At 41.1% G+C, this 22,203-nt stretch overlaps 2 protein-coding genes across 11 annotated transcripts in view; one reads left to right on the forward strand and one right to left on the reverse strand.

The window, feature by feature from the left end:
- Nucleotides 1-22,203, forward strand: part of SK (small conductance calcium-activated potassium channel) — a 94,031-nt gene that overhangs the window by 38,043 nt on the left and 33,785 nt on the right. The window lies entirely within an intron of this gene.
- NAAT1 (Nutrient Amino Acid Transporter 1) overlaps nt 11,182-22,203 on the reverse strand; it is a 60,024-nt gene continuing 49,002 nt past the window's right edge. The window contains exon 10 of the mRNA XM_089263202.1: nt 11,182-11,198. The gene's annotated coding sequence lies outside the window, so the exon portion shown is untranslated. The remainder of the gene's footprint in view (nt 11,199-22,203) is intronic.

Consider the following 22,203-nt stretch of genomic DNA (forward strand, 5'->3'; position numbering starts at 1 on the left):
TCAGCAGGAGCAGGAAAAGCAGCAGCAGCAGCAGCAGCAGCAGCAGAAGCGACGACGACAGCGATGCATTCGAAACGAGTAACATGTGTGTGTGTGGTGGGTGGAAGGGTGTGTGTGTGTGTGTGTGTGGGTGAGTGTGTGTGCAACTAAAAAATATTGCTGAACAACGTGACTACGACAACGACAACGGCAACGACAATTGCCGATGACAAAGCAACGCGCAGCAGCTAAACTTTTAGATTGAGAATCAGTGTGAAGGTGGCAACTGCGTATGTGTGTATGTGTGGGTGTGTGGGTGTGTGCTAGTACTTCACAAGCCCGGCAGCCAGCAAGGAGCCATTGCTGGAGCCTGGCACCTTACGCAAATCGGGCCTGGCCCAATGCGCAGGACCAACCGAAGGACACGGGTAACAGGGCGAAATTTGCTCGAATGCAAAAGAACAGCCAAGCCAAGCCAGGCGTTGTACTCTCGCAGCAACAACAACAATAGCAGCAGCAGCAGCAGCAGCAGCAGCTGAAATTCATTTCCTTGTTGTATTTTACGAATTTGATTTTCAAAATGGCAATCGAAAGGCAGCTTAATAGGCATATTGATATACGAGCTCGCTCGCTCGCTCCCACTCTCTGTTACTCTCTCACCGTTTCAGTCTGTCTCGTGCTCTCGCTCTCTATTTTGCTGTCTCTCTGGATTTAGTTGTGTAAAGGATTAAATTGTAAAGTTCAATTTTGATTTTCATATCGCGTGCCAGTCGCAAATTATGTTTAGATCAAGCTCAAAAGCTCAAAGTTCAGCTCAGCTCTAAAGAGGAACAAAATGAAGAAGAGCAACCACAACAACAGCAACAACGGTAATAGAACAAAGAGCATGGGCAAGCAAGCGAGCGAGCGAGTGAGCGAGCAACAACAAGAACAAGAACAACAGAGCGGCTGGCACGCTAAAGCGCTATCAGGCGGCATTCTAAACTGTTGTTGCTTCTGCTGCTGCTGCTGCTGCTTCCCATTGCTTTCATTTCTCTTTTATTTTCTGCTGCTTCGGCTTCTGTGCTGTTGTTTTTGCCGCTGAGTGTAAATGTACCCAGCCGCCGCCAGTTGCCAGTTGCCAGTTGCCATTTGTCCACTCACACACACACTCACACATACGAAGAAAGACAGCACAGAAAAAAGCACAATACTGTGTGTGGTCGATAGAGATAGCTAGAGCGCACGGACAGGCGCCAGAGCGAGCGCACACACGCAACGAGAGAGACACGCGCAGAGAGCACACGCTGAGCACATACGTGTTAAGGCGTTAGAGAGCAGCACGCTCACACACAAACACACGCACGCACACACACACACACACACACACATGACAATGCCAATTCATAATTGTCAAAAATGCCACGAGAAACAAAAGCCAAAAAATGGCCTGCCAAAAAAACCGAAAAAATGGCTATATAAATGAATTTTGTAGCCAGAAAAATAAAAGGCGAATTTAGCGTGTGGCGCCCACAAATCAAGCGAAAAACTGCATCGGGCAGCCGCTGTCGCCGCTGCTGCCGCTGTCGCTGTCGCTGCCAGCTGATATTGTGGGCAGCACCAGCTGAGCAGTTGAGACGAGAGCCGCCGCGAGCACTGCGAGTCGTTGGACCTCGCCCCTAAAACATTGCTTGCCAATATAAGAAAGGGAAAAAAGGAAAACAAAAGAGGAGAAAAAAATGTAAAAGAAAAAAAAAAAAACAGCCGCACTCACTTTCATTTAAGCAGGACGTTCTTCAAATGAGTGGCCCGTTATTCCGGCTGTCTGACTGACGCTTCGTCGGACGATTGGTTCCAGCGTGCGTATGCGTATGCGTGTGCGTGTGCGTATGCATGTGTGTGTCTCTCTGTATGCCTGTGTGTATATATGTATGTGTGTGTATGTGCAGAGTCTCGTTTCGCGCTGCTCGTATTTGTGGTCGAGTTAATTCGAGCTTGCTCGTCATCGGCAACGTCGTCCTCTTCGTCGTCGTCGTCGTCGTCGTCGTTGCCGCTATCGTTGTCGTCGGCGTCGCTGTCGCTGTCGTCGGCGTCGTCGCTGACGCTGGGCGTCCTCCACAAAGTTGTCGGCGTCGTCGCCATTTGCCAGTCGCCAGTTAAGATTCAGTCTGTATTGTGTTTACACCCATGGCTGACGTAGCAAGCGGAGAGCTCCATTCAAATTACACACTTACTTAATATATGTACTTGCAATAAAAACAATCAAAGAAATAGCCACAGCAGCAAGAGTATACAACAACAACAAGAAAAACAACAACAATAGCAACAATAAAATCAACAATTTCAGCTCAACAATAATAAATAAAAACAAACAAAATTATTTAACAAAATTAACAAAAATAATCTAACATAAAAAAAAAACAACAACAACAAAAAAGCGAAAATTTCAACTGTTTTCTTTTTAAATTTTTTTCGAGTGCGCGCGTGTGTGTGTTGTGCTTGTGTGCGTGTGTGTGTGTGAGTGGGTGTGTGTGCGTGTGTGCGTGCGTAGATGTGTGTCTGTGTCTGTGTGTGCGCCATAAGAGCCAAATAAGCGAAATACAAATTAAATTTCGATTCGTATAGAAGTAGCAAAAAAAGAAAAAATACAAAAAAAATACAACAAAATATAATAAAAAATTCAAATAAAGCCGTAAGCAGAACAATTCAAATACTAAGGAAACTAAAAGAAACAACAACAACAACAACAACAACGAACAACCGACAACAACAAAAGCAAACACTATGAAAGCCGAAACGATACGACGGATGTACCAATGCCAATGCGATACCGCTTCAATGTCGTAAACAACAGCAACAAACGCAACGGGCTATCCGCATCCGCATCCGCATCCGCATCCCCTCGTAAAAGCGACGCAACATCGAGGCATACACAGAAAAAGTACGCTCTCAACTGAAACTCGACATCATCTATATCTAAGTATAACCATATATTGTTTATCTATATATGTATGTACGTACATATACAACTTTAGCTGAGCAGGGTTTCCCTTTTTCAATTACAACACTCACAAATGTTTGTTTATTACGTTTGCTTTACAACACTGGTTTTATGTTGTGCCAGTTTCCGGGCTCGCATTGCATACAGATCTCCAGTTTATAGAAAAAGGGAACCATCCAGCAAACTTTGTTTCAGTTACTACGAATGTGTGTTTGATTGGTTTTACAACACTTTTTTGTCAAGCATTTGATAAAGCGTGTAAATAATCGCGCTTTACATACTGATATTTGTAAGAGCATAACAAACAGACTAACGAACTACTATTGAAACGTTTGCTAATTTGTGTTGCTTTACAACACTAATTTTTCGGTTACAAATTGGTGTCTAGCGTGGTGTATTGTCTCATAGCTGAGCAAACTAAGCAGCACTCGTTTAGCATCAGCTTTACTTCAATGGCGACAAATATACAGTACAACATTTTACAGCACTGTTTTATAATAGTGGCGAATCTATTCAAGAATTATCATAAAATCTCTCATATCGTCTCTCATGCCAAAGTTTTCGAGAGATAACGAATAAATAGTTCGCTTCAACACTGTTTAAGATCTGTTTTACAACACTGTTTTTTTTATATGATTGAAAGTCTAATGAATTTTTATTATATAAGGCTTAGAGTCATTTTCTTCGAGAGACAATAAACAAACAAAAATTTCTAATACGTTTCACTACACTGTCTTTAGGCCATCAAGTTAGGTCAGTGTTGCATAGGTTTTTAATGGATATAAACAGAATTCATGGAAATTAGAAAGAGTCAAATTAGAGCTTCATAGATGACTATGGAATATACCATAACTATATAAACTATTTAGCTTATAGACCAAACTCATTTGTAAGAGTTGCGCATGGTGATTTGGAAATCAGAAAAAGTTCGATATATCTATAGGTAGAATCTTTCGGAAAATAACTCTTAAACTTTAAAAACACATCTCTAAATGGAAGTCGAGTAAAAGTTTGCGAAGAAGCAAGCAAGTCTCATTTATATTGAGCAATAAGTTAAGGGCGCCTACAGAAGTTGCAAAAGTTTTACAAATAAGATTGACAGAAACCAAAAGACCTTGAAAAAATCCCATAAAAAGAAATGCCACAAATATAAAGTAAAAAAAAAAAAAACCAAAACTTGGGAAGTTTGCAGAAAGAAAGAAAATGCGAAAGGAGACGAAACGTAGAAGAAGAAGAAGAAGAAGGCAGAACTTTCGCTTTTACCTCTTGCAGCTGATAGTTTTTGGTATTTAAGCAGAGCTGTTCGAAGTCCCTCCTAACATAATCCTGTTTACTTTCTACGTCTTCTCCATCGGTTTTCCTTTCGCATTTTCTTTATCAAATTCATTTTAATTAATTTTGAGTGAAACTTTTCGGAGCTGTCAAAGTTTTTTGCGGAACTAGTTGTTGCTGTTGCTGCTGTCCATGCCGCAATTAAGGCGATAAGAACCACTAGGAAAACTTTCGCCTTCTCACATTTTGATTGACAACTTTTGATATATATCAAACAATTATTAGTTATAAACAATTAGGCCCATTGCAACTCGATGCAAACTCGCTCACCGCTCAGAGGGCTCACAAGGGATACGAAATGGATGTCCTTTAAAATATCTAATTGAATTATTCTACTGTCATTATTCTACTTGTCATTGATGTCGCACAAAGTGTCTATTAAGTAGCTCGAGTTCTAGTTCTAGTTCCAGTTCTAATTTTAGTTCCAGTTCTAGTTCCTACTCTTAGATCTGTTGCAGCTTCTGTTTTTGAGGGAGTATACTTAACGCCTCTGTTATCAATTTCTAGGAACGGTTCCAGTTCCAGTTCTTAGACCTTAGTCTATGTATATTCAATGCGAGTTTCCATTGGATCTCAGTTCTTGGTACTCCGTTTCAAATCTCCACTTCAGTTCTCTTATCTGTTTACATTTTGCCGTTCTCGGATATTGTTAGTAAGCTCCATTGAATTTAATAAATAGCATTCCAGTTCCCAGTATCTCTATGCATAATGTTGATTGGATAGCAGAACTCGCTCCCAGTACCAGTTCCTAGCACCAGTTCCCAGTATCGCCATTTTATACCATTTCCCGGTTTTCTTTCCCCATGCATATATAGATGTATACGCATACATATAATATTTTCACTTATCAGCTTTCCATTTCCATTCAACAAACCACAGACTTTTATATTTCTGTGGTAGTGCCGAGTGCCCAGCTCTCAGTATCTAGTTGCCAGTTGCCAGTTGCCAGCTGCCAGCTGCTATTTAGCAGTTCGTATTACCCAGTTGTTTCACTTCTCAGTACCTGGTCTGTCCATTGCTTCCAATTACCACAAATTTTCCATCACTTCGTATCAATTTGCACGGTGCTCGGCAGCTCCCAGCGCCAGTTAGCAGTAACAGCTGCCGGTTCTAGTATTCCATTAGATTGCTATGTGGTGAGAATTATAAACGGCTGAACACTGAGCTGTTCCTAGTTCTTCAGTACTTTTACTTCAGGTGATATGTATTATGTTTATTTATTTCTTGGTATGACTTTTCATAATGGTTTCCAGTAGCTCGCAGTTTCAGTTGCCAGCTCGAGTTAGTATGAAGTTCCAGTTGCCAGTTCCAGCTGCTAGTTATTTCTGTTAGTTCCATTTACTGGTTCCAGTTGTCAGTTCTTGTTCCCAATTTATTCCCTTTATTTTTGATCTACCTAAACAGTATCAGTTCACAAGTTCATCAATTTACGGTCTCAGCTTGCACTACCAGCTCCTAGTTCCCAACTAGTTCTCTAGGCATTCATATAGCTAAAGTATTCTCCTTTCATTTCTCTACTTATCATTGCTACTTACATACTTCTTATAATTTCTTCTCTACTTCTCATTCGTAGTATCAGGGCCCTCGGTACAAGTTCATAGTAATGGTTCATCCTACTGTCTTCATCTTTATAGTTACTTCTTTATAATTCTTAACTAGTCACTCTTAGCTAGATATCTCTATGCTGTTCTTAATTCTTATCTTACTGCCCTCTCGCAGCTCCAGTTCCCTTTATCAGAAATTAGTTCCAGCAGTCAGAATCAGCTGCCAACTAATTCTTAATGTAAATCTCCTCTGGCAAATAGCAATATATATACTAATGAAAAATCTGTAGGCTCAGTTTATGGCTTAGCCTTACGTTCTCAGCGCCAGTTTGCTTCACTAGTGGAACTAGTTCCAAATTATTAGCATCAGTCTTTAGATTAAAGTCTTCTCCATCTAGCTTATCTTTCTCCAGCTACTCTTCTCAGTGGATTCCTTTTGCAGTAGTAGCATTCCTCTTTGCTAGTTCACACTAGTTCACTATAGTTGACACTAGTTCCGTCTCCAGTCACTCTTCTCAGTGGATTCCCTTTAGCAGTAGTCGCATCTCTCCACTTTGATTCCCAATTCCAGTTCCATTTGCTAGCCCACACTAGTTCACTTTAGTTCGCACTAGTTCGTACTAGTTCCGTCTCTAGCTGCTCTGCTCAATGAATTTGCAGTAGTCACATTGATTCCCAATTCAGGATTCCATTTGCTAACTCACACTAGTTCACTATAGTTCACACTAGTTCACACTAGTTCACGCTAGTTCCGTCTCCAGCTGTTCTCCTCAATGAATTTGTAGTAGTCACATTGATTCCCATTTGCTAGCTCACACTAGTTCACACTAGTTCCGTCTCCAGCTGCTCTCCTCAATGAATTCCCCTTTGCAGTAGTCGCATTCCTCTTTGCTAGTTCATACTAGTTCACTATAGCTCCCACTAGTTCCCACAAGTTCCGTCTCCTGCTGTTCTCCTCAATGAATTTGTAGTAGTCACATTGATTCCCATTTGCTAGCTCACACTAGTTCACACTAGTTCCGTCTCCAGCTGCTCTCCTCAATGAATTCCCCTTTGCAGTAGTCGCATTCCTCTTTGCTAGTTCATACTAGTTCACACTAGTTCACGCTAGTTCCGTCTCCAGCTGTTCTCCTCAATGGATTCCTCTTTGCAGTAGGCGCATTCCTCTTTGCTAGTTCATACTAGTTCACTATAGTTCACATTAGTTCACACAAGTTCCGTCTCCTGCTGTTCAATGGATTCCTCTTTGCAGTAGTCGCATCTCTCCACACTGATTCCCAATTCCAGTTCCATTTGCTAGCTCACACTAGTTCGTACTAGTTCCTGGTTCCGAAGTGACAAACTTTTCTTGTTTCGCAATCTCAATTTGCAGTTTGCTAAACAGTTTTCCACGACCAGTTCGCAGTTGACTTTGAGTCTGTTTATTTGCGAGTGTGTGTGTGGGTGTGCGTGTGTATGCATGTGTGTGTGTGTGTGTGAGTGCGTTTATTTGTTTGTTTCCTCAACTGTTGTGTTGTTGTTCTTGTTTTGGGTGCGGTGGTGCGAGGGTGCGGGGGCGTACCTAACCGGCTGTCAGGCAATTGCGAAAAAATGCTTCATCAAGCCGGTTTCAGTGGCAGTTGCCAGTTTCCGGCTTGTTGATTGACATTTCCGCTCTGCAGGGGTGCCCGGCGTTGGCCAATGGCGGCGTATTTTGAAGGGGTGGGGTGAGAGGGAGGGGGTGGGTGGTGCCACAATGCCGGCTGCGCTTGGACTTCTTGTCACATGTTTCTGTCACTGCCGGCAGATTGTTGTCGTAGTTGTCGTTGTTGTTGCTGTCATTGTTGTCGTTGTTGTCCTCGTTGTTGTTGTTGTTGCTGCTGCAGACGCAACTTTGGTGCAGCCTCTGCAGCTGGCTTATGCAATTCGCCAGCTTTGAGGAGATGCTAACTGCTGCCGCCCACGATGACTATGTGTGGGCGTTATATAAGTCATGTGTATGCAACAAAAAAAAAAAAAAAAAAAATGAGAATAAATAAAACAAAACAACAACAACAACAACAACAACAACAACAACAACGGCAACAACTGTCGAGCAACGTGCAAAACTTCAACAATGCCAAAAATAAAAATAAAAAATGCGGAAATAAACAACAAAAACATCCTCTATCTGTGTGTGTGTGTGCGTGTGCGTGTGTGTGTGTGTGCTGGTGCTGGTGCTGGGCCAACGTTACGTATGCGCAACGTTGTTGCTCGCGCACGTTGCGTATACGTCACGTGGCTTCGGCTTTGGCCAAAATGTGTGCAGCGCTTAATCAAAATTCTAATTTCAAGCAATTCACATTGCGCATTCATTTGCCCTCATATCATATTTTGATTGGCCTTCGCAGCGAAACAATGTGAAGAGGAGCGAATGAAGTCACTGCTGAAGCAAAATGGGAAAAGAAACCTAAAAAAAATACCAAAATAAAGAGCTGAAGGAAAACAGCAACAACAACGACAACAAAGTAACTGTTAAAGTTTTGTTGCTTTTGGCAAATTGAAAAGCAGCGCAGAGCCAGAGCAGAGGCAGGAAATCGAGCTGGGCATTGTGTTTGCCCATTGAAGTTGTTATTAATTTTGCTTTTGCCTCTGCTTTGTATGCACATACCCTGCACCCAGTGGAAATCAGCATAATATTATGGCATGTCGTTTTTATTAGCCTTCACTGAGGGTATTCAAATGCTCGACGAAGCTGACGAGAGACCCGAGCGGAGAGAGAGAGAGAGAGAGGGGGAGCTATGAGCTATGAGAGGCGGGGAAAGCAGGGAAAGCATACAAGCTATGAGAATCACAGAGAAAGGCAAGTCAGAGTACACAAAAAGTTAGAGCTCTTAGCTCAAATGATTTATATATTAAGTATTTTCCTGAATTATATGAGAATCACAAAGAGAGGCGTTAAAACTTTAGCAAAGTTCCTTAAATTCATTTGATATGCTGGGAAAGCATACAAGCTATGAGAATCACAGAAAAAGGCAAGTCAGAGTACACAAAAAGTCAGAGCTCTAAGCTCAAATGATTTGTATATAAAGTATTTTCCTGGTGATGCTATGAGAATCACAAAGAGAGGCTTTAAGACTTTGGCGAAATACCTGAAATTCATTTGGAGTACAATTGATATGCTGGGAAAGCATACCAGCTATGAGAATCACAGAGAAAGGCCAGTCAGAGTACATAAAAAGTCAGAGCTCTTAGCTCAAATGATTTGTATATTAAGTATTTTCCTGGTGATTCTATGAGAATCACAAAGAGAGGCGTTAAAACTTTAGTGAAGTTCCTTAAATTCATTTGGAGTATAATCGATATGCTAGGAAAGCATACAAGCTATGAGAATCACAGAGAAAGGCCAGTCAGAGTACACAAAAAGTTAGAGCTCTAAGCTCAAATCATGTGTATATAAAGTATTTTCCTGGTGATTCTATGAGAATCACAAAGAGAGGCGTTTAAACTTTAGCAAAGTTCCTTAAATTCATTTGGAGTAAAATCGATACTTCATTTACCTAAGTTCTGGGGATATTAAGGCATTTCTACAACTCTTTATTTTGAGAATCAAGGAGAAAGGCGTCAAGCTGATAGAACTGGCTAAGATGGAGAACAGACTGCTATAGAGCTCTGCTTCAAGAACCGTAATCATATAAAAATCACTAATTCATGCGCTGAGAAGCACGCAGAGAGGCGCTATTAGAGCTAAGCAAAAGATAAATATATTTACTTATACTTATAGAATGTATATTGTATATGAACACTACTCAGACCCCGAGACACTTTACTTGCGTTTCTTTCACTCTCTCTCTGTTTGTCTTTGTTGTGTTTGTGTTGCTGGTTCTTAAATGTTAATGCCTTGACCTCCTTGACATGTACAAGTCGTAGTCGTACACTCTATGGCATCGCATACAACTATTACTGTAATTATATTGTTTAATTGCTTCATATTGACTCGCTATCAGCCAAGGGCAATCAATCACACCTATGACAGGTGTTGTTGTTGTTGAACAAAAAATAAAGTATAGCCGAAATAGCAGATGTATAATATATAGTATATGTGTATATATATATTTTTGTTTAGCTCCATTGCTGATTCCGGTTTCGGTTTCAATTGCTGTCAGATGTCAGCCCTCCAAAGTGCCTGCAACTGCACAGGTGTAGCGTTTAAAGGTAACTGCTGCAAATGGCATATTTGTCTCATATCAATAAACATATACCTTTATATATATATCGATATATGTATATACGTATTGAGATATTGACAAGCCAGACTCCATTACACACAAAAACAAGTTGTGTATTTGCTGCTTACCCTAACAACTGACAACAATTTTGCAGTATTTTATTTTTCTTACTCTCTAGTCGAATATTCCCTCTCTCTCTCTACCTCTCTCTCTCTCTCTCTCTCTCTCTCTGTGTGTGTGTGACACGTTTGGCTCGTTTCAACTTTGCCGTCTACGTGACCCAAGCGCACACACGTTCAGCGTCAGAAAACTTATTTACTTCATCTCTAGAGAACGTTTTTTGTTTTTTTTTTTTTTTTTTTCGTCTATTTATGTCTCTGCTGCTGCTCTGTGTCGCATTCTTCAGCGTTTCACTGGCAGCCCCCTTGCAATTGCTTTTAAGAACTATGAATATCAATATATCAACTAATTGATTGTCTCTCTAAGTGGACTTGTTTTTGGGCTATTCGTTCGCTTGCCTTGGGCTGTCGCATTCTGAAACGTTTTACTGGCCGCTGGAGATCCAATCGAATTGATTGACCAGCTGATTGATGGACTGATGGATTTATGGTTTCGTTTTCTCCTTCTTTTGCCTTGTGCTTTGCATTGCATTTTTAAACGTTTTACTGGCGGAACTCTTCTAAATGTTCTATGGGTAAAGAAATATCCTCACTTAGTTTGATTGATTGACTAGCTAACGAGCTGATTGATCAATTGATTGATGAACATATTGTGTTGTCTTATGTCTTCATTTATATTTTGTGTCACATTCTTCAACGTTTCACTGGCTGATTGAATGCTTGACTGACTGATTGACAGATTGACTGATTATTCATTCATGATCAACTTTTTGCTCTGACTTTTTCACACTTTCCTCTACACTTTGCAAGTCAAATTTCCATTTTAATCGCATTCAATCGAACACACAATGCAAATGCTGTTAAGTGCTGCTCAATTTCGCACAGTGTATCCTGGCATATTTCTCATGAGCTCAGCTTGTGGGCAAAACAATTTCTGCTGGGATTTTAATAGAAATAAGCCGATTTTCTTCATGCCACGCAAATGCAGCGCTCTGAACACATACATAGGAAATACATCAATATATATGTGTGTGTATGTGTAGGCATACATATATATATATATATATATAAGCTCTGCTGTTTGTTTTCGCTTGGCGGCAGCTTTGATAAGACCAGAAGAGTCTTAAAATAAGTAGCAGACGTTGAAAGGTCTACGGCATTTGCTTCGCATCAATGTGAGTAGCAAAAAGGCGCATTGGGGAGTAAAAGTGGAAGGAAAAAGTTGAAAAAGTAGTAGGTGAGATATAGATGTGCATAGGTACAGGGCAAATCCTAGACGATTACGCTGATGAAAATGATATCATAGAGTGCTAGAGGTACTCACATATGAAAAGGAGAATGTAGAAAGTTGTAGGAGTAGGCAATAGAAATAAAAAGTACTAAAAAGGAGTAGATACATTACATGTATAGGGTAGCTACTAGTTGATCACCATTGTGTTCGGGTTATAGAGTGCTTACAGTCTTTGTATAAAGGTCACATTAGCACTCGGGCAAAATAACACTCTCTATTTTGCCCGAATGCTAATGCTCAAAGTAAAAATATTAGCAGAAAATAGTAGTAGATGCAGAGAATTATAGGGTATCTATTAGCTGGTCATTGATATTGTTGACATTCAATTCAAATCTTTAAGGTTCAATATGAACTATAGTAAAATATAGTAGTAAAATATAGTAGTAGAAAATAGTAGTAGAAAATAGTAGTAGAAATTAGTAGTAGAAATTAGTATTTATTTTGTTACTTATACTTACTTTATGTTAAGCAATTAAAGTATGCATATGTGAAGAAAAAAGTATATGAAATTGTAGCTAAAAATAGTAGTAGAAAAGAGTAGTAGCTGCTGCATAAATAAGTAAATGTAGGGCATCTCCCAATTGTTCTCACTTGCCAACTTGATGCCGTTTCAGAGTAGTAAATAGTAGTAGCAAAGGAAATGTGTCCGTGTGAATATTACTACAAAATAGTAGTAGAAAATAGCAGTGAAAGAGAAAGTTTGTTCAATTTGAGTACTTATCGCCTCCGTATATATAACTCCTTTCTAGTGGTCATATAAAAATAGTAGTAGAAAATAGTAGTAGACGAGCTGCGAGTATCCAAACATCTATCAACTGTCGGTCAACCCCATCTAATATTTGAGCATTGCCAGCCAACTCAACAAACAACAGAAACTCGCAAAGTTTCTTCATCCCGTTCCATTAAAAAACCGGAAAATGCGAGCATTTCGTATGCATAGATTGTAGTCAAAGAGTTTACAAACTATTGCTTCAAAGTTCGATACAATCTTGCGCCACGCCCACCAATAAAAAGGGGGTGGAAAAACACAACAACAAAGCTGAAGCTAGCTCAAAACCCAAACATAGATGGCGCCACTTGATTGCGCCGTACGAGAAAAAAGAGAAGAAGAAGAAGGAGAAAGAAAAGCAAAGCTAGTAATCTACATATGGAGTGGCAAAAGCCGGACCTGAACCCTATACAATGTGCACGTGTCCAGCTATAAAAACAAACGCACACACACACACATACACACACACACATACACACACACACATACACGTACACAATGAATCTTTTCATCGAGTTTTTGCCAGCGCTTCGCGTAACGAGCTGCCTAAACGCTTTTTGATATGCTTTGGCCTAAATAAGTTTACACACACACACACACACACACACACTCATACAGTAAATAGAGCTCCTGCTGCACGTGGCTCTCTGACCACACACATCCGACCCCAAAAATGCCGTTGCCTGGTTTCGAGTTGCTGCGCCGCTTTCCAAAATATCAAACAATATCAAATTATTGTAATTGAAACGCAATTGGTTAGCCAACCATGAATAAGCTGTTGTGCAATTGAGACCGTGGTTTATGCCCCCACTCCCTCTCTCTCTCTCTCTCTCTCTCTCTCTCTCTCTCTCTCTCTCTCTTGTCAAACATGGCGTATGTGGGCAATGCTCATACGCCCGGTGGGCCGGAGTCAGAGCGCGTGTTTTTGCGGCTAGTTGAGCAAGCGTGAGGCGAGCCTTTTACACACTGCGTCTCACTCACTCTCCCCCTCTCTCTCTCTCTCGCTCATTCTCTCTCTCATTCACTGTGCGCAAAATAAGGTATAATAAAATAATAATAAAGACACGTGAAAACACTTCAAGTCAAGGCCAATTGAGCTTTGGCTTATTGTTTATTAATTATTTGCTTAGCATTGACCTATGCAGAGCAAATGTATACCCTATACTAGCTGTCTCTCTCTCTCTCCCTCTCACTCTCTTTCACCCCAAATATCAATCTATATGACGCCTCAGCGCTTTGGGCATTTGACAATGTTTGCATAAGGGACATGTTCGTTTGTATTGGTGTGCGTGTGTGTGTGTGTGTGTGTTTACAAATATTTGAGCTGCAAGTTTGCATGGAAATTATAATGAAAATGGTTGTGCTTGACAACAAAGTTGCAAACAGCAATGATAACAAAAAACTTGAGTTGAGTAAACTCAATTCGAAAACTTGAACAATCGTCAGCAGTCATGGCGACAGTGGTCATGCGCTAATGGCGACGGGCTGACATTTCTTTAAATATATATTCCTTCATTCCTCAATCAGTCAATCAATCACGTTTAGTAATACTTGCAATCACTGAAATCATGGCGTTGTATTGCCTGTAAGCTTTGTCAATTGGACAGTCAATCAACGTGTCAATCAGTCAGTCTGGTAGTCAATCAATCAAATTAGTCAGTTTAACTGTCTGTTCATTTGTTAAATATTTAGTGTGACAGTCAATCAATCATGTTTATTAAATGATTCAACAGTCAATCAATCAATCAATCACAGTTAGTTTGCTAGTCAATCAATCAAATTAGTCAGTCGATTTGACTCGCTGTTCATCTCTCAGTCTTACAGTTAGTCAGGCAGTCAATCAATCATGTTTATTTAATGATTCAACAGTCAATCAATCAATCAATCACAATACTTTGTTAGTCAATTAACCAAATTGGATAGTCAGTTAGACTAGCAGCTCATCTGTCAGTCATACATTTAGTCAGTCAGTCAATCACTTATGTTTATTAAATGAGTCAACAGTCAATCAATCCATCAAAGTTAGTTTGATAGTCAATCAATCAAATTAGTCAGTCGATTTGACTCGCTGTTCATCTGTCAATCAGACAAATGTATGTAAGTCAGTCAATCATGTGTAAAGTAAATGGTTTAGGAATCAATCAAGCACAGTGAATTTGTTAGTCAATCAATCAAATTGGATAGTCAATTAGACTAGCTATTCATCTGTCAGTTTCACATTTAGTCAGTCAATCAATCAAATGGCATAGGAATCAATCAATCACAGTTAGTTTGATAGTCAATCAATCAAATTAGTCAGTCAATTTGACTCGCTGTTCATCTGTCAATCAGACAAATGTATGTAAGTCAGTCAATCAATCATGTGTAGCACAGTTAATATGTTAGTCAATCAATCAAATTAGTCAATTTGACTCTATTCGTCTGTCAGTCATACATTTAGTCAGTCAGTCAATCAATCATGTGCAGTAATTGATTTGGGAGTCAATTAATCTATCAATCACTGTATCAGCTCAGTCAGTCAGTCAGTCAATTTGTTAGTCAATCAATCATTCAGTTTGGCTTTCTGTCTAACCGCCAGTCATATATTCAATTAGTCGATCAATCATGTTCAGTAAATAATTTAACAGTCAATCAATCAAGATATCACTGCATTGGCCCGTCCATCAGTCAGTCGGGTTATCAGATTGTATGTGAATATTCTAATATTGTCTTAGCTAGCTTATAATATTATCCCCAAGTTATCAATCACTAATCAATCAATCATGGCTTTTGTTTTATACCATAAAATGCTTAAAATTTCTCTACGTATTTTTACACATGAATAACTAATATATAATAATAATTAATCATGATCTACAGTCAGTCAATCAATCAATCAAATCAACTACCAGATTTATACAAATGTCCCAGTAGAACTAGCAATCCTATGGACTCTAAAATACTCTTGTAGCCCTCGGAACTTGTGTGGAATGCAAGCTTAATGAGGAGCGTAATAATTAATGCGATTCAATGTACTCAGTGCTCACTGTAGCTGCCTGAATGATTATCAGCAAGTCAGGCGTAAGAACGCGTGACCCCAAATCTCTATACATATCTATATATATATATATATGTATGTATATATCATGTATATATATATTATTTATGTGAAATGCAAACGCCAACATTGCATTGAATTCGAGCTGGAATTGGAATTGGAATTGAAAATGGAATTGGAATTGTGGTTGGGTTTCGAGTTGGGCATGGCTGTGGTTGACTGTGGGTGGTGCAACTGCTGGTGGTGCAATGCAAGCGATTGCGACTAACTGGCAGCCCTGCTCGAAAGACATTCGTCCGAGCCAAGTGGCACATGTCTTGGCTGCGATTCATAAATTGTCTGTCATATAAGGGTTGCACACACACACACACACACACACACAGAGAGAGAGGTAGGAAGGGGGCTATGGCTATATATATATTGATTTTCGATCATAACAACCTGCAAAGTCCACGACAATGACAAGCAACAACAATAACAACAACAACAATAACAACAACAACAACAACTCGAAAGTCTCGTCCATTTGACTTATGTGAATTCGCTTTAGTGTTAGGGTAAAAAGGGAGAAGGAGGGTAGGCGGGTGGTAGGGGCGTGGGCAGTGGGCGAGTGGAACGTGGGGCTTAAGAAATTTCTTGCCATTGTCAAGTTATCATTATTTATTGGATGCGCCGCTTTGGCACTCGTCCAATACAGCGCAAAAGATGATGAAGAAGAGGTGGCAGGGGGGGAGGCAGAGGGGGAGGCAGAGAGGAGGAGGAGGAGGAAGAAAATAAGTTCATGCTCATTATAGATTGAAAATGTCAAAAGACTGCTCGACGAGCAGTTACTCAGCAGCTAGAAAACGAACGAAGGACTAGTAGACCTGAGAGCAGTGGTTCCACTCGCGGAACTAGTTCAAGTCGAGAGAGCAGCTTAAAGGCGCTACTAGATATCAGTCCAATATTCCCGACACAACTAGCTCAACTATTCATTTGCTCAAATGGTTCATTTGAAGCCAGCGACTCTAGAGCAAAGCAGACGGAACTAGTTCAGCATGAACCAACTCCTCATAGCGAATCATTCATAAATAGCTAAACCTGTGAATAGAATCACTCAGTCACATCTCCAGTAACAGAAATATAGCTCATTTATAAATGAACCAGTTCATGAACTACAGCCGAACAGCTCACTGTGAAGCAATAGAACAACTAATCGATTCATGAACCAGCTACACAGTTTATGAGTCCCTGCATAAGTTCACTAGTTCATTTGCATAGTTCTTTCGCAGTCAGCCCTACCCTCTTCGTCTGCCCTAACAGGGTATCCAAGTCATATTTAGCTCTTGCCTGGCCATTCTCTTTTGGCCAAGCGATAAAAGTGATAAGTGAAGTGTGCGACGGCCAAACAATAAGTTTTCAACTTACACTTGACAGCCCCGCCCACTGTCTAAGGAAAAGGGGCGTGCCGCGAGAGGCAGGGGCGACACATACAACAATATACAACAGTGACCGAGTTGTGCACTCAGGGTGAACTAATTTACTAATTCAAAGTTTTCAACTTCAGCCGCCTCCAGCTCAAAGTGAAACAGGAACACACACACACACACACACACACACACACTCACGCAGCGACTGATGTATAGAATATATTACTTATACGCCTAATTAAGCTTCAACAAAGCGAGCACTTCATTATGAATTTCCTGCACTCGAGACGAAAATAAAAACAGGGCCTCCATAGACCCTTGCCATTCTGTCAGCACGCCTTCCCTCCCTGGCGCCCCGGTCACACAGCGATTAGGACTGCCCTCCCTTCGGCCTGCCAGTGGCTCGCCAGCTCCTGCTCCTTCTCATAGACCGCGACAGAACTTTGCCTCGCCTTAGACCCCTCGATAGATCCCCACCTTGCCAGAGAAACCCAGCTGCGCCCGCTCTCTCTCTCCCTCTCTGTCCCTCTCTCTCTCTCTCACTCTCTCCAATGTCATTCAATAGATCCCCCCCTGCTGGCCCTTCGAGCCGCCTTCTTTCCGTCAGCACAGGAAAAACCTAAACCACAACTAAACGTAAATTACGCTAAATTTATTAGGCAACACTAATGAAACTGAAGGCTGGCAACAAAATCATGTGCACCACGCTGCTATTATATATCATATATACAGTGAGAGGAGGTGGAGAGGTGGGGAGGGGGGGTGGTACGCGGCGCGTAGCCAAAATCTAAACGTTGTCGTTAAAGCAATAGGCAGTCAGCTCCAACGACAACTTCAACTATGGCTAAAACAGGACCAACAACAACAACAGGAGCAACAACAACAACAACAACAAGGAGTAGGCAAAGGATATTCAAGTTCAGTGGGAACTGCCGTTAGCTGCGTGTCAGACGCGTTTTGTATAGGAAACTCGATAATTTCCACCAATTTCCTTCAAGTGCAAACATGTGAGCATGTGAGTGTGAGTGTGGTTGTGCGTGTGTGTGCGTCGTATGCGTGCTGTGCCGTTCGCCTGCTCGTTAAAGTTTGCGCCCCGCAATGGCTATGTTAATTTTCTGCTGTGCAGGTGATAGAGGGGCGTGGCACAATGGCAATGCGGCAAGCCATGAGCCAAAAAAAAACACACACACACACAATAAAGGGAGACATTTTTCGTGCAAACACCTTAACACACACACACATACACACACACACACACAATGGTAAGCGGCAAAGTAGGTAAATGGAAAGTCATTTTTATTTTTGACTAGCTGCCAAATGCGAATTTCCCGCCAACTGTCTATCCGTCCGTCTGTCGTTGTGACAGTTCGTGTGTATAATTATCCGGCCGTCTGTGTCGCTGTCTATCCGTCCGTCTGTATGTTTGTCCGTCCGTCTGTGTCGCTGTGTATCCGTCCGTCTGTGTCTCTGTCTATCCGTCCGTCTGTGTCGCTGTCTATCCGTCCGTCTGTATGTTTATCCGTCCGCCTGTGTCGCTATCCATCCGTCCGACTGTTTCGCAGTCTTTCCCTCCGTCTGTTTTGCTGTCTATCCCTCCGTCTGCATGTTTATCCGTCCCTCTGTTTTGCTGTCTATCCCTCCGTCTGCATGTTTATCCGTCCGTCTGTGTCGCTGTCTATCCGTTCACACGTCTGCAGGTCTATCCGTCCGTCAACCTGTCTGCCCTCTCCACCTCTCTACGTCCACTCGTCCGTCTGTCTGTCTCTGCTTTCAACTCTCAACTGCGGCAAAGGACAGACGACAAAGGACAACGACAATTATTATTATTATTATGCATTATGAAAGGCGGCAATGCGAAAAGTTTCGTCTGAACAAATGCGAGACCCAGTTCCTGCTTGGACTTCGACAAAAGTTCCATGAAATTGTGAATTCTTAATGGGCATCATTACGCTTGCAGTTGGCAAAGAGACGACTTTTATGACGAACGGCATTAATATTTATGACTGGCATATATAGAATTATCAGTGCGCCCCACCCCCCCATATATACCAAATTGGATGGCTTCAAGTCTAGGCCAATTTTATTTTTTTTTTTTATGGAGTGCGTTTCGACTGATTTGCGTGCAGTCGACAATGCAGATTTGCCGAACATCCATAATTTAGGGCATATGTGAGCTGCCCGCTTAAGTATGCTACACTTTTTTGGGTTAACTTTTAGGCAAGACTGCCTGCTCTCGAAGATTTATGCCCTGAAGGAGCCTTGAGTTTTTTCATTGGCATGAATTTCTTCTGACATGAGCAGGCTACACTTTCGACTAGGTATCTGTCATCTGGACAGGCTGAAACTACGAGAGATAACGAGCCTTGTGCTGCTTATGCTATAGCTTCGATGCGAGATTGAGCAAAGTTTCTAGCATGGTCAACTAATTGGATATTACGACTGTCTTACGACTTTCCTTCGACTTTCACTTCTTTTAGCCTCTTCTCAAAGAATTCAGTTGGAAGGCGCTAATAAGTAGGCTCTGTTCCTATGTTAAGTTACATTAAATTTACATACATATGTACAATGCATATTAAATGTACATTTCTGCCCTACAGTATTCACTGCTTCAAGTGGAAAGTAGTCCTCGAGCAAACCCAAAAAAAATATGCTACAGAGAAAGCAACAATTAATCTAGGATCTATGTAGAGCGATCCCTTTGAGTTTTCTGTGTCTCCGCTTCATATATAGACGTATGGCTAATCATTTGGCTGACCATTAGCTGTAATTATCTCAGCTTTAGCTACGACCCTCAAGTAACCCCCATAAGTATGCTATATTTTGCGCTATGTTAGCTTCTAAAGCAAGTTTCTCTGAACTGAAATTGTTTATACAGACGAATCTTACATAAATATGAGCCATATTGCGCTTGGATTATCTCTAAACTGTTGGAGAATTGTGAAGAGGCATAAACACAATTGGATTCAATTTCATTGCCCCGAGCACTCGTATACAATACTCTGCCTCAATATACTGCCTCTGCAAGAGCTGCTATACATTGACAGTGTGCGTAAGGCTATGCATAAAAAGCGAAACAATAGACAGATACAAAGAAGTTATAGTTTCCTGCTTCATAATTTGTCTTCTTCTCTCCGTTTTTTTTTTCTTGCGGCGTTTGCGTTTGTGTCGTTTCGCTTCGCTTTTCAGCTTAATTAAGAAATCCAATTAACATCATTGGCACTAGATGTTCCAGAATATGCGCAATTTATTTTATTTTATGTTGCCCACACACACACACACACGCATGGCTCTCTCTCCTTGTGTGTGTGTGCGTATATTTGTAGCCTTTGGCCTTTCTGCATATGTAGACAGAAGCAGGATCTGTGTCGCCGTTGCCGCCATTGGCATTGATAACGCCTCCGAGTTTGTCATTGCGTGTGGCCCAACGCTAGCGTGTATACGTGTGTACGTGTGTGTGCGTACGTGCCTGTGTGTGTGTGTGTTTGTGTGACACGCAAAGCTCAAAACATTAACAACAATGACAAACAACTCGGCAACAGAAACAGCAACAGCAGCTGCTTTTCCTGTTTGCCCATTCAATTTCAATGTTGTTGTGGGCGTGCCAGCAACACACCCACACACACGCGTTTGGCCAGCTGATCAGCTTTATGTTCATGCATTAGAGGCGACAAAGCGCGAAAGAGAGAGAGAGAGAGGGAGGGAGAGAGAGAGGGTGTGAGCGCGCGAATAGAAATACGCCCATCACTAAACATACTAGCTGGCAACAATAAATACAATAAACGCAACAACAACAACAACAATAACGGGAGTCAAACACGCGCCAATCGCAGAACGCCCATCACTAAGCACAGAGTCAACAGCAACAACAATAATAATAATTACAAAAACAACAACAGCAACAGCAATCACCATAGGCCTGTCACTGCATTGAGCTCTGAGCTTAACTCTGCCATTTCAACTCAACTCAAGCGAGCTTAACTCATCGCATAGCCAAAGTCAAAGTCAAACTTAGCACAGCTTTGCCTGCAGCTCTCTGACATTGGCACTCTTTCGTTTTGCCGCTCTCTTTGTCTCTCTCTCTCTCTCTCGCACTGTCTCTTGCTATTATTAGCATAAACAGTTACAACAATAACAACGGCAGCAGCAACTAGAGCCGACACACATTAAAGCAAATCTACTTAGCATTAAACCAATTCTACTTAGTTAAAGGGGGTAAGGAAAGGACGATTCACACAGCTTTTGTGAGCATTTTCATTAGAGCGCACAAAATGCGAAAGCCAAACTGATTAAGGCCTCAATTCAAAGACAACATTCAGCCCCCACTCATATGTACATGCTTGTATATGTGCTGTGTAAGTGCACGAGAGCGAGACGACTGAACATACTAAGCATACACGCACACTGCAATGTACCTGCTTGTAGTGAGCGCGTGTGTGTGTGAGTGACAATGAGAGTGAGAGTGCGAGCGTCTGTATGTGTTAATATGCAGATTAGAGATGGGCGCAGGCAAAGGCTTTTATCGCAGCCCTTTGGGCATCGGACTAAGCAAGACGTGCTTGGACCTCAAATTTCGAATAACGGCGCAGACACAAAAGAAAACAACAATAACAAAAAAACTGCAACAATTAGCAAGGCAACTATCAATAGGGAGGGATTAGTATATGTATATATGTATATTTATTTATTTATACATATGTATATATACATGTGTGCTTGTGTGTGCATACATAAGTATGTATTTACGTATGTATGTATATAATATAAATTATGTATATTGCACGACAGTCGTTGGCTTTGCTTCACGATATCTGTCTTCGTTTGCACGCCCATCTCTAAGGCAGATGAACTGTAACAGTTAGAGAGACAAATGGAGGCAGCGATGAACGCGACGGCAGTGCGACAGAGCAAGAGCACTAGAAGCGTAAGCAAAAGCAAAGCTCAAGCATCAACACACAGGCACGTAACGGGATTTGCGGCGCTGTGAGTTTCTGGTGGATTTTATAAACAAATATTTGGATTTAACGGCGAAATGCGAGCGTGCGTCTATGCGAGCGCGCATTATGCTTAATTTAAAGAAAATTTTTTGTACGCCTAAGTACCGCACACACTCTCTCCCTCTCTCTCTCCCTCATTATGTGTGTGTTGGTGCGTGCGTAGCTTAGCATTTACTTAGTTACAGTTAAACTAGAGCTCGCTCGCTCGTGCTTAGTCTAACAAAATGAAAATAAATAAATAAATAAGAGCAAAAAAAAAAAAAGACCAGAAAACCGCACCCAAGTCGAGATTACTTATCTTTAGTTTTTCATTTAAATATGAAGAGCCAAGTGCCCGTTACTCAGCGTGTGTGTGTGCATATATATCTAAGTGTATGTGTGTGTGAGTGTGTGTGGTGTACTTTCATTTATTTGGCTGCTTTTGGTTTCCTTTCTACTTTTACTTTATGGTTTTTATTTTCCTCTTGCTGTTTTTTTTTAACGTTTTAGCTTTTTTTTTGCTTCTTTACACACAGAAATTCTTTACATACTTCGTCGTATTTGGTTTTTTTTTTTTTTTTGT

Source organism: Drosophila navojoa, chromosome X, assembly GCF_054131105.1.
Source record: "Drosophila navojoa isolate 15081-1374.11 chromosome X, UAZ_NAV_1.0, whole genome shotgun sequence".
NCBI classification, from domain to species: Eukaryota; Metazoa; Arthropoda; class Insecta; order Diptera; family Drosophilidae; genus Drosophila; species Drosophila navojoa.